Source organism: Chenopodium album, chromosome 4 (genome assembly GCF_948465745.1).
Source record: "Chenopodium album chromosome 4, dcCheAlbu1.1, whole genome shotgun sequence".
Classification (NCBI taxonomy): Eukaryota; Viridiplantae; Streptophyta; class Magnoliopsida; order Caryophyllales; family Amaranthaceae; genus Chenopodium; species Chenopodium album.
In genome coordinates this window covers 32,208,138-32,223,912 of record NC_137837.1, presented here as the reverse complement: position 1 = coordinate 32,223,912, position 15,775 = coordinate 32,208,138, and positions in this window count along the sequence as shown.

Here is a 15,775-nt window from a genome sequence, read left to right as displayed (position 1 = left end):
GCCGGTGAGATCTTTCTTATTTTTCTTTATCTCTTTTATTTTTTTGGATGCATAGTTTAGGATTAGTTTTAGGAGGAATTGAATGGTTCGAGGATGGATGCTTATAACACCTAGAGTGTTTGGGATCATTGTAAATGTTGTCATTTGATCACTTGTTTGTTGATTTGGAATTACGTGTTATACTTGCATTTTTCGTTCCTTTCTTTGTTTTCCTACTTTTCCTTTATCTATGTTTTTCTTTTTCTCTCTTCTTTTCTTTATTTTTCTTTCTTCTTGATTTTGGTTTTGGTATGTTTTGAGGATTTATTTGTCACCTTTTGTTTTTCTTTGGAATTGGACTATATACAACCGATTTTTGCTTTTGAATGAATATCTTCCTAAGTGGTATGGGTATGCACGGTTTGAGAATATTCTTGGTTGACTCTAGGATAGGTGTATGCTAAGGTAGCATGTCTAAGAACTAGGAGGATCATGAAACCGGATTCTACTTGTTTGTGGCATGTTGGTAGTTGCTTCCTATAGTCGATTTGACACCTATAGTGTGTTTTTGCTACATCCATGTGAGGTTCATCATTTTTCAAGCCTTCTACATATTTTGCATGAGCGGCATGGAACCTTGACTATTGCGGACCTAATTTTGAATCTTGACTCATAATTCTCAAACACGAGACCGAACCATCTAGGGATGACAAAGGCATCTTTTTGGGGTGGAAATTTTTCTTTTCTAGTTAATCTTCTTTCTTTTTAGTTTATTGGGTTTACATTTGCCTTCTTTCTAACCATTTGAGCCTTTTCCCTTCTTTTCAAGCCACATCTTTAGAATTTGGATCCTTTTGTTTATTTTTGTTCCAATTTTGGTTTTTGTGAAGCAAATGGTCATGTTTTTGGAGTTTGTGGTATATAAGTATGGATATTGGTTCCTTTTGTAAGCAAGCTTGTGTTTTGTGTATATTTTGTGAATAAAGGCAAACGTATGATAGAAAAATCCGTCTAAAGTTAAAAAAAGGCAAGGACATAATAAATGCAAAGTTGTAAAAGCCGTCCAAAGTTAAAAGAGGCGAGGACAATGAGAAAATTCAAAAATATTTTGATGTGATTCTTTTCCCCTTTTCAAGCATTGAGGACAATGCTTCCTTTAAGCTTGGGGGAGAAGCGTTTACGCTTTTTCTATATATGTTTGTGAGTATAGCTTTGAATAAGCTTGGGGGTGTTAGTTTGTTTTTGTTTGGTCAATACTTGATTGTGATTCTAAGAAAGGTGCCTTCTTTGCCTCACTATTAGGGATACCACCAAATTTTTAAATTTTAGCCTACCCTCACCCTTTTTCCCTTACATTAACCATTGGGAAAGACCTTTCAACCTAGAGGTTGAGTCACATATCGAGGGAGGGAATTATGAGTTAAAGCCAAAAGAGAGAGGATGCAAAGTCTAGACATCAAGTAGCCCAAAATTGTGTTCTTTTCCGGCTCCTTCGAGGTGTAGGAGTTTATAGGTACTATGCAGCGGAAATAATATGAATCATATTCAATTAAGCACCTAATCCCAAGAATCACACTCATAACACACAAGACACATAATCAAACCTTTGAAGCGTGAATTTCACAAAGCTATTGGACAGGCAAATCAGGGAGAGAATAGAGCCCCAAGCGTTGCTCCTCTAATTAGTCCACGAGATTCGAACGAGTCGTCCACCAATACTAGATTGGTCGAGTGATTGAGGAAAATCGCAATCACTACCTTTATGGACAACCGACCACCGCACGAACCACCACCACCACGAGACACCACTGGCGCCGAGGAGGAGGAGAGAGCCGTGTGAGAGAGGACTTTGAGAGGGGTTAGGTTTCGTGTTTGCTAATTAGGGTTTGATCAATAGATCAGTAAAACTGCATTACTGCAAATCTTACTTTAATTATGGAAGATACATCATATTTATTTCCCATGATTATCCTAACTAATTTAAGAAATTATATTCTAATTGCTAATCACATAATATTAAATCAATTATTATCTGTAGACACCCATTTGTGTCTCCCCAAAACCAAACCCAGTGATGAGTACCTTTCACGTCGAATCATAATCGAATGAAACGAAAGTGTGGAAAGGTCTAGTGTTGCGGAAAGTTTTATTTCTTTTCTTTTCTCTTCTCCCTGTTTTTGAAAACTTTATTTTAAGAAAACAGCCAATCCAGTTTGGTTGGTCCGTGATATGGGTCCAATAGTGGTGTATTTGGATGGGGTTTGCAAAGACCTTTCCAACGATATATTATAAGCCCAATTCCGATGAATAATGAGGAATTTATGGCCAATTTACTAAACTGGGCCCGGTTTGAGTTTTAAGTACGGCCCAATGATCTAGGGGAGGGCCTAATATGATTTATCATTCCTAATGTGATTAGGAATGGTTTTGGTCTTCTAGAACATTCTAGAAGGTTTTATCATTCTTAATTCAATTAGGACTCTTCAGAGTTTTAATTAGATCAAATAGCATTTTCGACTGAAATTATATTATTTTATCTTCCAGTACGGTAAAATTATCAGAATTTCGAAAACGCGTTGAAATCCGTATTGGCGTCCAACCCCAGGCCTTGGCGCCTGGAACCAGGATTGGCGTCTGGCGCTAGCCACTGGTCCTGACGCCAATGAGCCAGGGCTGGCGCCAATGTGTTTTTGCGATCTTCAGACTCTGTTTTGATAAATTATCTTTTTTGGATGATTTTCTCTATAAATATCGTATCGAAAACTCCGTTTTCAATCATCAAGACTCACCAATTCTCTTTATTCTTAAGTTTTCATCAATTTCCATTCATTAATTCTCTCTTCATTCATCAAGCTTTCATTAATTCTTTATGCATTCTTTCTTCTTTGCTTTTTAATACAAAATTCCGCATTCACAAGATCTAGAAACACCTAGCCATATTCGAAGTTGCCTTCACCCTAGACGTGAAAGGTTTTAATTTCTGAGGGTTTGGTCCCAAATCTCTATTTCAATTATTTAATTTAATTGTTTTTATTATTATTTTCCTTGCAGTTACTAACGCGTGTGTTTTGTTATTAGAAAGAGGTACGAGGCATCAAAGTAAGTACTTTAATGGTTTAATTGATTTTATGATGTAGATATCTTGCTTATATTGTTATTTTGATTCCTAGTATCATGTCTAGGGTAACTTTAATACTACCTCTGTTACATATTATTTGCAACGATTTGACATAAAGTAGAGAGGAAAAATGTCTAATCGTTGCACATAATATGTAACGGAGGTAGTATTAAGTATGATTAAAAGTACGATGCTTCCTATGTTCTTCCTAATGTTAATTCATGTTAGTATCATGTTAGGGCTAATAAAGTTTTGATTTTTATTGCTTAGTGACATGCTAGGGTTTGTTATTAATCTTGTTAATATCATGCCTAGGATCTTGCTATGCTTTAACATGATTATGATGATTATGATTATGATTAATATTATTGTTAATGATGTTATTTATTTATTATGTTGCTTGATATGTATCATATTATTTTATATTGTTATTGCTTGATCACCTTTATTGTATGTTAAAGGGAATTGGTATTTGCAATCACGCTTAATAAGATATTAATAATCTTGTTAGGGTCAATGTGATTATAATTCAAGTGATCGCCAATAATAGTTTATTTGTGCATTAATGTTCAACCAACATAGATTAAACAGGTTTAGGGTTAACCTATTGATTGTATGTTAATTAGAAAGCGCACATAAATACGAGCAGAATAAAGCAGAGGCCTATTATTAGGGCAGGTTCAATCTCTTTTAGGTTGGATTTGTACCATCATCCCCGAACCCTTATTTGGTTCATGACCTTATGGAGTTGATGATCTCTTGGATCGTTAAGGGGTGTAACCTTCACCTCGTGAACGGTTTACAAGTTCCTTAAAAACTTGTTGGCGACTCTTTTGCTCTATCTTCTTCCCTTTTGGACGCCACCGTACTTTAGTGTATGATCACAGTGGGGTTCAAGCTAGTGGGATTTTAAAGGCTTGAAATTATTCCCTACAGTTTTTGGTGACTCCACTGGGGAGGATTTCTATTTTAATTCCTGAATTTGTTTCGGCAATGATTTAGAATGAGTGGATGAGACTCGAAAAGTTCTAAGTATTTCATGTGCGTAATTTTGATTAACATTGTGGCATATGCATAAAAAAGGTTCTCATTGGAAAGACCATCCGTAATGAGTCAAAAACATAAGGATTTTACACGTAGGAAAGTTGAGAAATGTCTTTCACAACTAGGACTGAAATAACACCGCGCGAAACAGGATGATTTTATTGAGCACAGAAAGCTGCTGAGGCATGTGGGAAGTAGCGTCAGGGGCCAGAGCTTGGCGCCAAACTTTTAGCCGTAGCGCCAGACGCCAGTATTGGCGCCAGGCGCTACAGTTAAAAGTTGGCGCCAGTTTCTGTTTGCTGGCGCCAATTTCCCCCAATACCGAGCCAGAAATATGCGTTCTAATTTCGACCGGTTTTTCGTATTGTTTGCTCGATCCTACTTCCTGATTGAATTTTTTCTCACTTTTCTGAAACCCATATGTGTTCTACATATGGACATAACCTTCTTGGAATTCATGCTCTATCTACCCGATTGAACGCTCCTGGCAACAAAGGGTACATCTGAGATGTTGAATTCACCAAACCATGGAAGTGAGTTTTCTCTAAAAACTCGTGGTGTTCTATCCACACGCGTTAACCCTTCACGGTTAGGCTTCTACGCGGTGCATCTGGACAATTAACCATGGACCCTATTTGACTAAACCATATTCCGAACTTTAGAGAACTAGAGCCATGGTTAGGTTGCGAACTCATTGCATCATATCGTGCCTACTTGACTAATTGTGCATTATTTGTTGTGCATATATATTCTATGCTCCTCCTAACCGTTTGTTGATTTGTGTTGAGATTATAATTAATGACTTAAAGAACTTTGCCTAATTAATTAATTAATTAATTAATTCGAGTCAATAAAGTTTTTTTCTTCTTTCAATCGGAATTGACCTAGTACGACTTTAGGCATACCCCAGTTGACTAATAATACTGAAAACAGTCCCAGACCGAGGCTCCAATATTGGTGCCAAAATTTGGGCTGTAGCGCCACTGTATGGTGTGTAGCGCCAGACATTTACCAAAAAGTCTGGCGCCAAACACCATATTGTGACGCCAGTCCTGTCGCTTGGCCGACAGTTCGGATTATTTGTCGAGTCATCACCTAATGTCTAATTAATCATTTTCCTGTTTAATTCGGTTAATTTTGCTGGCAATAATACTTAATTGAATCAATATTCGAGTTTAGGCACTAAGTTCCATGGTCTTATACAAGAGTCCAAGCATGTCACTTACACTCAATACACACACCAATACACATGTCTTGACCATGATTAAGGGAGTCTTGTGTGCGCGCGTCTTTTTTTTCGTCATTTTTTTTAGGGGGGTTAAGTCGGATATTAATCCTCCAATAATAATACTTAAGTTCCCTAAACACATGTACATTATTGCTCCCTAAAAATATGCATACCTTTTTTTTCTATAAAAGCCATAAAGTCAAACTGATTCGAGTCAAGTAATTAAAACGCAAACTGGCTTAATTTACAGCGCGTGGTCAAGAAAGGAAGGACGATTAATCAAAGATAACCTCTTCGTACAAGTCCAACTTTTTGACAAACCTATAGCTCGCAAGAGGAAAGCAAGAGTTATAATGGCAACTCAGGAAGAAGTTGATCTCAAGAACCAACTGGCTACTGTAACTGAGACACTAAAGCTTCTCGCACTTAAGATCGAGGATCCCGCGAAGCAACAACAAATGGACCTCATGCAAGAAAGCCTAAGCAAGTTATCCAGCGACTTCAAGTTTCAAGAACTCACATCCCAAGGGGTCTCGGTGGATAAGGATCTTCTTCCGCAGAAGTTCAGTGCCAACGACATCCCAAAGTTTAGAGCAATCGACAACCCCTACTTCCATCTAAGGGCATTTGAAACGATAATAAGTATCAAGGGTATCGATAAGAAAGTCTACCCTTCTCTGTTCTCGCTATCTCTCGAGACCGTTTGCCAACAATGGTTCTTTTCTCTTGAAAAAGAAAAGACCTCTACCTGGGAATCCATAGCAAACGCTTTCGTCGATAGGTACAAGTGCAACGTTCAATTCGAAACTGACCATAGAGAACTTGAAATCCTCAAACAGAAGGAGAATGAAGGCTTCACATCTTTCTTTAACAAATGGAGAGAAACCTCAGCTAAAATGATTGAGGTACCAAGTGAAAAAGAGTCCGTGAGATTGTTCATTAAAAATCTCCAAGAAAAATATTCAAAACATCTTAAATATCAAAATAACCTTCATACCTTTAAGGTCGTTTATGATATTGGGATTAATATCGAAGATGACTTGGCTAAATCTAAAGCTGCCAACAATAACTCCAACAGTGGCTGGAAAGGAAAGAAGAACGACAATCCTTCTTCTTCCAAAACCGCCCACTCAAATAATGTTAGCGCCTTTAATCTGGGAGAAGTCCTCGCCATGAACAACCAAGGACAAAAGAAACCGTTTAGGAGAAACTTCACTCCTATTAGCATGAGTTATGACACCGCGTTTGATCGGCTAAATGCAAAAGGTCTTATAACTCCCATTGGACCATTTGGAGATCCACCAATCGAGAAGAGGTCGCCTAATTAGAACCCCAACGCGCATTGCAAATATCATCAAGGTAGGGGCCATTCTACTGAAAACTGTTGGAAGCTTAAGGAAGCTATTCAAGACTTAATTGACAGTAATAAGCTGTCGTTGCCTCCTGCCAGTAAGAAACCGAGTATTGACAATGCACCTCTAGCTCACACATTGGCTATCTCCGATGAAGAAAGCGAAGTTGACCCCTCATCTCTCATTAAGCCTGTCCAAGAAACCAATGTCGAAGAGGAAGAAGAAGAGACCTTTTTCGATGTCGAAGATAATCTTCCAGAACCAGCAAATGAGGAAGAGATACGAATACTCACACTGTATCTGAGGGAGACATCGGAACTGTTACATGAAAATCTCAAAATTTTGAATGAACTTCACAAGGAATATGATGAAAACCTAAGACAGAATTCACACCAGTAAAAACGACTTATGAGGCAAAATACTTTCCCTTACAAGTCACCGAAAGACCCAAGAAGAGCAATAAAGTTTATACTCCAATTGGGATCCCGTATGCACAAATGTTTAAAATGCTCTCCGAGAGTGGCAAGGTCAAACCTCTCGAACCGAGACCATTTGAATCATTAAAAAGAACAGATAGATATTACTGTCAATACCATCAGTCAGGAGGACACACCATAGAAAACTGCTTCAAATTCAAGGATTTGGTGCAGAAAATGATTGATAGAAAGGAATTAGTCCAAGTTCAGCAAGAAGAGGATATAAATGTCAATGGAGTATGGGACAGTGATGAAGAAGATGTCTATCTAAAAGACATATTAGGACATTCACCTTCTGTATCATACACCACGGACGACATTTGGGCTGAAGAAGATTCATCAATAGACGTCCTCACAAGATCCGGGAGAATACAACCTCCCGTTTCAACACAACCTATGCCTACTGTACAACAAGTTCCCATACCTATCATCGAAGACAATGACATCGTTAAACAATTCAAGAAGACAAAAGTTGAGATGAATGTATGGAAGCTTCTGGCAACATCTCGAGAACATAGGTTGGCTGTGATGAATGCCTTGGACAAAATCGGGATAGATTCTGACACTACTCCTGAAGGACTAGCTAACTTCCTCACGAGTGATCTCCCTAGTCCAATTAATCTAATCACCTTCTCTGATAAAGATTTACCCCCGGAAGGTGACAAACACTACAAAGCATTAAACCTCACGGTAGTCTGCAAAAGAATGAACGTTCCCATGACTCTTGTGGATAATGGATCGGCTATTAATGTCTGTCCACTTAGGACTGCGAGGATGCTCGGCATAAAGGATGAGGATTTAACTCCGTCCACACAAGGAATAAGAGCTTACGATAATACTCGACGTCAAGCTCTTGGCAAAATAACCCTAAATGTGACGGCAGGAGCAATAGAACATGCTACTACTTTTCAAGTGGTAGACATCAAAGCCTCATTCAATTTGTTGTTAGGACGCCCTTGGCTCCATGATTTAAAGGTCGTCCCTTCATCTCTCCACCAACAAGTGAAAGCCATAGTTGGAGGAATACCCATCACCATTGATGCTTCGCCAATGAGGATCAAATCAATAGAGAATCCAATCATTAATGTAGAGCACGACGAAGATGATGAAGACCTATGGGGCTTTAACGAAGAAGTCTCCTTAATCCAAGAGGATGAAAGGACATATCTTTGCCACGACCCCCATTCCGACATGATTATCAACACTATGCTAAAGAAACAAGGACACTTCCCTGGGATGACCTTAGGAAAGAAGAAGGGGACAGCAAAATCGATAGAGTCACCTGGCCTCCCTAAACTAGATACTTTCGGACTTGGTTTCGAACCGACTCGAAATGATCTCAAGCGAGCCCAGGACAAATTGAAAGCACGTAGGAACGCTCGCATTCAAAAGAAAGCAATTCCAATGGACCAGTACCCTCTTACGCTTAATGGTCAGTTTATAAAAGAAGGAGAGGACTATCCATGCCATGAATTTCCCGAACCAGTTGTTGTAAATGGCATACGACAACCAGGATTCGAGATTTTCTTGGATTGCTATTTCACTGACGAAATCCCAACTCCCGTCCATAAGGAGAAAGCACCTCCATGCTTTGACTTTAACGTCATGGGATTACTGTTTGGGCGAGAAAAGATTGAGCCAGTTTATGAGGAAGATAACTCCTCACTCATTCAAACGGTCCTACAAAGTGAAAACTTCGACCCCTCAAAGCTAATTACTCCAGCTAAAGGATTATTGCAAGGGTTGCGCAAGACTATCAAGGTGACCACTCCGAGTGGGAGGAAGATATCAATCACGACAGGACAAGGGCCAATGTTTGAAGAATCGTCAGAGTCAGAGTCTGAGTCTGAGTCAGAGTCTTTCCCTTTAGAATCTTCTGGGTCTTTAGCTATAACGCCTCCCCTTCCTATTTCCTCTCCTAGGATAGTTAGTGATCCAGTCCCTGAGGACATATCGCTCTTTGATGTAATGATCTCAGAGTATAATCATATCGCTCATTCTCCTTACTTCTCGTGTTCTTCCCTAACCCAAGATGACGAACATTGCTTAGCTAACTATGAAAAAGATAAAGAATTTATTAAAGCAACGGAAACACTTGAAAAGAAAACACCAGTAATTGAAGAGACTAAAACAGTTGACATCTCAAATGATTCAACTCATAAAAGAGAAGTTAAAATCGGACTAACATTGAATAAACAAGAAAGAACCGATTTAATTAACTTGCTTAAAGAATTTATCGATGTGTTTGCTTGGTCATACGAAGATATGCCAGGCATTAACAGAGAAATAGCTCAACACACTATACCATTAATCCCATGAATGAAACCTGTAAAACAAAAGTTGCGTCGAATGAAACCCGACGTAGCACTTAAAATAAAAAGAAGAAGTTTAAAAACAAATAACTGCAGGTTTCATCAAGGTATCCAAATACCCCGAATGGGTCGCCAACGTTGTCCCAGTTCCAAAGAAATACGGAAGGGTAAGGATGTGTGTCGACTATCGAGATCTAAATAAGGCAAGTCCAAAGGACGACTTCCCTTTGCCACACATCGATATTCTGGTAGACAACACGGCAAATCACGCGCTTCTCTCATTCATGGACGGATACGCAGGGTACAATCAGATTCTCATGGCAGAAGAAGACATGGAGAAGACAACTTTTATCACACCATGGGGCACTTACTGTTACACGGTAATGCCATTTGGGTTGAAAAACGCAGGTGCCACTTACCAACGTGCAGCAACTGCCTTTCTCTATGACATGATGCACAAAGAAGTTGAAGTATATGTCGACGACATGATTGTGAAATCAAAGGACCGTCCAGGCCATCAAGTAGCCTTAAGGAAATTTTTCGAAAGGTTAAGAAAATACAATATGAGGTTGAATCCATCAAAATGTGCTTTTGGAGTCACCTCAGGCAAACTCTTGGGGTACGTCATAAGCTCTAGAGGAATAGAGATAGATCCAACCAAGATTGAAGCAATCATGTCGATGCCACCGCCTTAGACCGAGAAACAGATTCGAGGATTCATTGGCCGGTTGCAATACATAAGTAGGTTCATATCAAAACTAACGACGATATGCGAACCAATCTTCAAAAAGCTCAAAAAGAATGTACCAGTAAAATGGGATGACGAGTGTCAAAAAGCCTTTGATCGGATCAAAGCCTATCTCGCAAATCCTCCCGTATTAGCGCCAGCGCTTCCCGGAATACCTCTTAGGTTATATTTGACGGTTACCAAAGAGACAATGGGAGCCATGCTAGCACAAGAGGTAGAAAACAAAGAGAATGCAATCTATTATTTAAGTAAGAAGATGCTCGAATACGAAACACGCTATACACCACTCGAGAAATTGTGCCTCGCTTTGGTGTGGGCCACAACTAAGTTAAGACATTACATGTTGGTGCATACCGTTTTCGTGGTATCTCGATTAGATCCACTCAAATACTTGTTCGAGAAATCAACACTCAATGGACGTATTTCAAGATGGATAGTCAACTTAGCCCAGTTCGATGTGCGGTTTATGCCACAAAAAGCTATTAAAGGATCCGTGGTGTCAGACTTTCTGGCAGATTTTCCAATAGAAGACTCGACACCAATACAGGACAATGAATTTCCAGATGAAGATTTGATGGTCATCGAAGATGATACTTGGACCTTGTATTTCGACGGAGCCTCAAACCAAAAGGGATGTGGTGTCGGAGTGCTACTAGTATCACCTAAGGAAGAACACGTCCCAATCTCAATAAAGCTTGATTTCGACGTTACCAACAATGCTGCTGAATATGAAGCATGTGTGGTAGGCCTTGAAACAGCTCTGGCATTGGGAGTAAAGAAGTTAAGGATATTCGGAGATTCCTCTCTAATCATCAATCAAATATCTAAAAGGTGGAAAGTAAAGAGTGAAAGCCTAGCCCCTTACCAAACTTATCTGGAAACTCTTACCGATCAGTTAGAGAAGGTAGAATACACATATCTACCTAGAGAAGAAAATCAATTTGCAGATGCCTTGGCAAGATTAGCCTCAATGGTTAGGATTCCCACGGATATCGAGCAAATGCCTCTAACTATCGAAAAAAGACACAAACCGACATATATACAAGCTATAGAAGACGACGACCCAGTCCAAGACGAAGATGAAGAACAAGAAGAAAAACCATGGTACACAGACATTCTCAACTATGTCACCAATGGAGAATACCCTCCTCATGCTGACAAAAGAGAAAAACGAGCCTTGAGACTTTTGGCTTCTCAATATGTACTCATAGACAACGAGCTACATAAAAGGGTACCCAAAGGTCGAGCCCTCCTATGTGTAGGGAAGGTGGATGCACAAAGAATAATGAGAATAGTCCACGAAGGAATCTGTGGAACTCATATAAATGGCAAAATGTTAGTCCAGAAAATAATGCGAGAAGGGTATTATTGGACTACCATGAATAGAGACTGCCATCAATATGTGAAAAGATGCCCTAAGTGTCAAATTTATGCCAATTTACAACACGTTCCTCCATCTTTGCTCTACACCTACACATCACCATGGCCATTCTCTACATGGGGAATTGACATAATTGGCAAGATCGCTCCTCCAGGGACAGGAGGCCATGAATTTATTCTAGTAGCAATTGATTACTTTACGAAGTGGGTTGAAGCGCAATCATATGCTAAACTCACTGCAAAACATGTAGCACTCTTTATCGAGAGAAATATCATTTGTCGATATGGAGTCCCACATGAAATGATAAGTGACAATAGAACTCACTTTCAAGCCGAATGTGAAGAATTGCTACATAAATATGGTATCCAACATCATCATTCGTCCCCTTATAGACCTCAAGCAAACGAAGCAGTCGAGGCAGCTAATAAGAATTTAAAGACTATCATCGAGAAAATGACAGAAAATTATAAGGATTGGCCTGACAAACTTCACTTTGCATTGTGGGGTTATCGCACATCAATCCGTACGTCAACAGGAAATACACCATTTTCTTTGGTATATGGAATGGATGTCGTACAACCTGTCGAACTAGAAATACCATCTCTACGTATTGCGCTAGAGAGTAAACTCGATGAAGTCGAATGGACTAGGGCACGATATGAAGAATTGATCCTACTCGACGAAAAACGACTAGAAGCTCTACATCACACTCAGTGCTATCAAACTCGTATGGCTAGACATTTTAATAAGAAGGTCAGGAAAAGAAATATCAAAATAGGAGTGTAGGGAATAGTTTCAAGCCTTTAAAATCCCACTAGCTTGAACCCCACTGTGATCATACACTAAAGTACGGTGGCGTCCAAAAGGGAAGAAGATAGAGCAAACGAGTCGCCAACAAGTTTTTAAGGAACTTGTAAACCATCACGAGGTGAAGGTTACACCCCTTAACGATCCAAGAGATCGTCAACTCCATAAGGTCATGAACCAAATAAGGGTTCGGGGATGATGGTACAAATCCAACCTAAAAGAGATTGAACCTGCCCTAATAATAGGCCTCTACTTTATTCTGCTCATATTCATGTGCGCTTTCTGACTAACATGCAATCAATAGGATTAACCCTAAACCTGTTTAATCTATGTTGGTTGAATTTAATGCACAAATAAATCTATTATTGGCGATCACTTGAAATTATAATCACAATTAACCTAACAAGATTATTAATTATCTTATTAAACGTGATTGCAAACACCAATTCCCTTTAAATACACAATAAAGGTGATCAAGCAATAACAATAAAAAATATACCAAGCAACATAATAATAATATCATGATAATAAAAATCATAATCATCATAAAAATAATAATAATAATATTCATAATCATCATAAATTATAACAATTATAATCATAATCATGTTCATGTTAATATTAAAGCATAATAAAAATAGCAAGATCCTAGGCATGATACTAACAAGATTAATAACAAATCCTAGCATGTCACTAAGCAATAAAAATCAAAGCTTTAGCCCTAACATGATACTAACAATCATAAATATTAGGAAGAGAATAATAGGCATCATAGCAATCATATTTAATATTAAAAATTAACCTAGACATGATACTAGGAATATCATAACAACAATGTAAACATGATATCTACATCATAATATCAATAAAAACCAATAAAGTACTTACTTGGATGCCTCGTACCTCTTTCTAATTACAAAATACACACGTTAGTAACTTCAAGGAAAATAATAAACAAAGCAATTAAATTAAATAATTGAAATAGAGATTTGGGACCAAACCCTCAGAAATTAAAACCTTTCACGTCTAGGGCGAAGGCAACTTCGAATATGGCTAGGTGTTTCTAGATCTTGTGAATGCGGAATTTTGTATTAAAAAGCAAAGAAGAAAGAATGCATGAATGAATGAATGTTATTGAAAAGAATTGAATATGATGAAAAGAACTGAATAATTTTGTGAATGAAGAGAGTTGATGATCGATGATGAAGATAGTTGATCAAAACTTAAGAATAAAGAGAATTGGTGACCCTTGATGCTTGAAAACGGAGTTTTTGATACGATATTTATAGAGAAAATCATCCAAAAAAGATAATTTATCTAAACAAAGTCTGAAGACCACAAAACTAACTTGGCGCCAGCCCTGGCTCATTGGCGCCAGGACCAGTGGCTAGCGTCAGGCGCCAATGCTGGCGTCTGGCGCCAATCTTGATTCCAGGCGCCAAGGCCTGGGGTTGGACGCCAAACCGGCTTTCAACGCGTTTTTGAAAATCTGATAAATTTCCCGTACTGGAAGATAAAATAATATAATTTCAGTCGAAAATGCTATTTGATCTAATTAAAACTCTGAACAATCCTAATTGAATTAAGAATGATAAGACCTTCTAGAATGTTCTAGAAGACCAAAACCATTCCTAATCACATTAGGAATGATAAATCATATTAGGCCCTCCCCTAGATCATTGGGCCGTACTTAAAACTCAAACCGGACCCAGTTTAGTAAATTGGCCATAACTTCCTCAATATTCATCGGAATTGGGCTTATAATATATCGTTGGAAAGGTCTTTGCAAACCCCATCCAACTACACCACTATTGGACCCATATCATGGACCAACCAAACTGGATTGGCTGTTTTCTTAAAATAAAGTTTTCAAAAACGGAGAGGAGAGAAAAGAAAAGAAATAAAACTTCCCGCAACACTAGACCTTTCCACACTTTCGTTTCATTCGATTATGATTCGACGTGAAAGGCACTCATCACTGGGTTTGGTTTTGGGGAGACACATTTGGGTGTCTACAAGGAGATTTGGTATTAAAAGTGCTAAGGAAAAATGTTTTAGATCCAAGGGGAAAGTTTAGACCTAATTGGTCTGGCCCCTACATTGTCAAAACAATCCTGTCAGGTGGTGCAGCAAAGTTAACTGATATGGATGGCAATGAATTCTCAAACATGACCAATCTTGACCAACTTTAAAAATACTACCCATAATTACTTGAGTAGGACACTCAAGAGAGCTACGTTCGGCCTGATTCCTTAGGAAAGGATACGTAGGCAACTCATTACGGGTGCGGCCACTTTATTTTTCGACATCTCCGCGTTCCAGAATCAACAAAAAGTTAACAAAAGTCGGAAAAGCAACTGGCGTCACAGAACAGAGTCTGGCGCCAGCCAAAAGCCATTAGCGCCAGACGACGGAATTGGCGCCTGGCGCCAGCCCTCAATAGCTGGCGCCAATCTACAATCACTGACGCCAATTCAGTCGTAAAATCTGGGCGAATTTCGGTGTTTTTCGGAAAATTTTCGACTTCCATACTCGAAAGATTTTCGAAAATTAATTTTTTTCGGTTTTTCATTGCTTTAATAAAATAAATTTAAAGTAACAATTTAATTGAAAGATGAAATTTCATTAATAAAATAAATAGCACTGTTAATGGAATTTAAATAAGGCTGAAATAAATAAAAATTAAGAATCTAATAAATCTAAAGCTAAGCAATGGTCTAGTCTTTCTTCTCCTTCTTTGCTCTTTTCCAATTCTTTTCCGTTTCCTCCTCTTCATCCATTACTTTAGCTAGTAGGCATCCTTTAGAGGACCTACATTCAATCTTAGAATAGATTGTTTCTCCTTCAGCTAGCACTCCATGCTTCTTTTCCACCCAAGCCTTCTTGTCTGTAGCTTTCCTTTTCCCCTTGTCTTTAGTAGTATTTTTATTCTTAGGCATTGTAGGTGTCTTGAACTCAATTCTTGCACCTAAGCGTTCCTTGGTCGGTGTCACCCTGTCACCTAGACGATTCTTCACATCGGTTCTACCCTGATCAATTGAAGACTTCTTCAGCGACCACTTCTTTACATCATTAGGTAAAAAAGGAGGAACCTTTTGGGTAATCACCTCCCATAAAGGTCTAGCGCTCCAGTAAGTGTCAAATTTACCTACTTCTTGAGATATGGGATACTCATAGGGAGGACGAAGATCCCTGGAAGGAATATTTTGAAGCAAGCCATATTGTCTCTTTACTCTGCAAGGGTAATAATATGTCATGCGAGACAAGCTTGGAAGACGGCAGAAAGGTTGCTTGTTAACACCAACCATCCTTTTTATTTTCCACCATGGG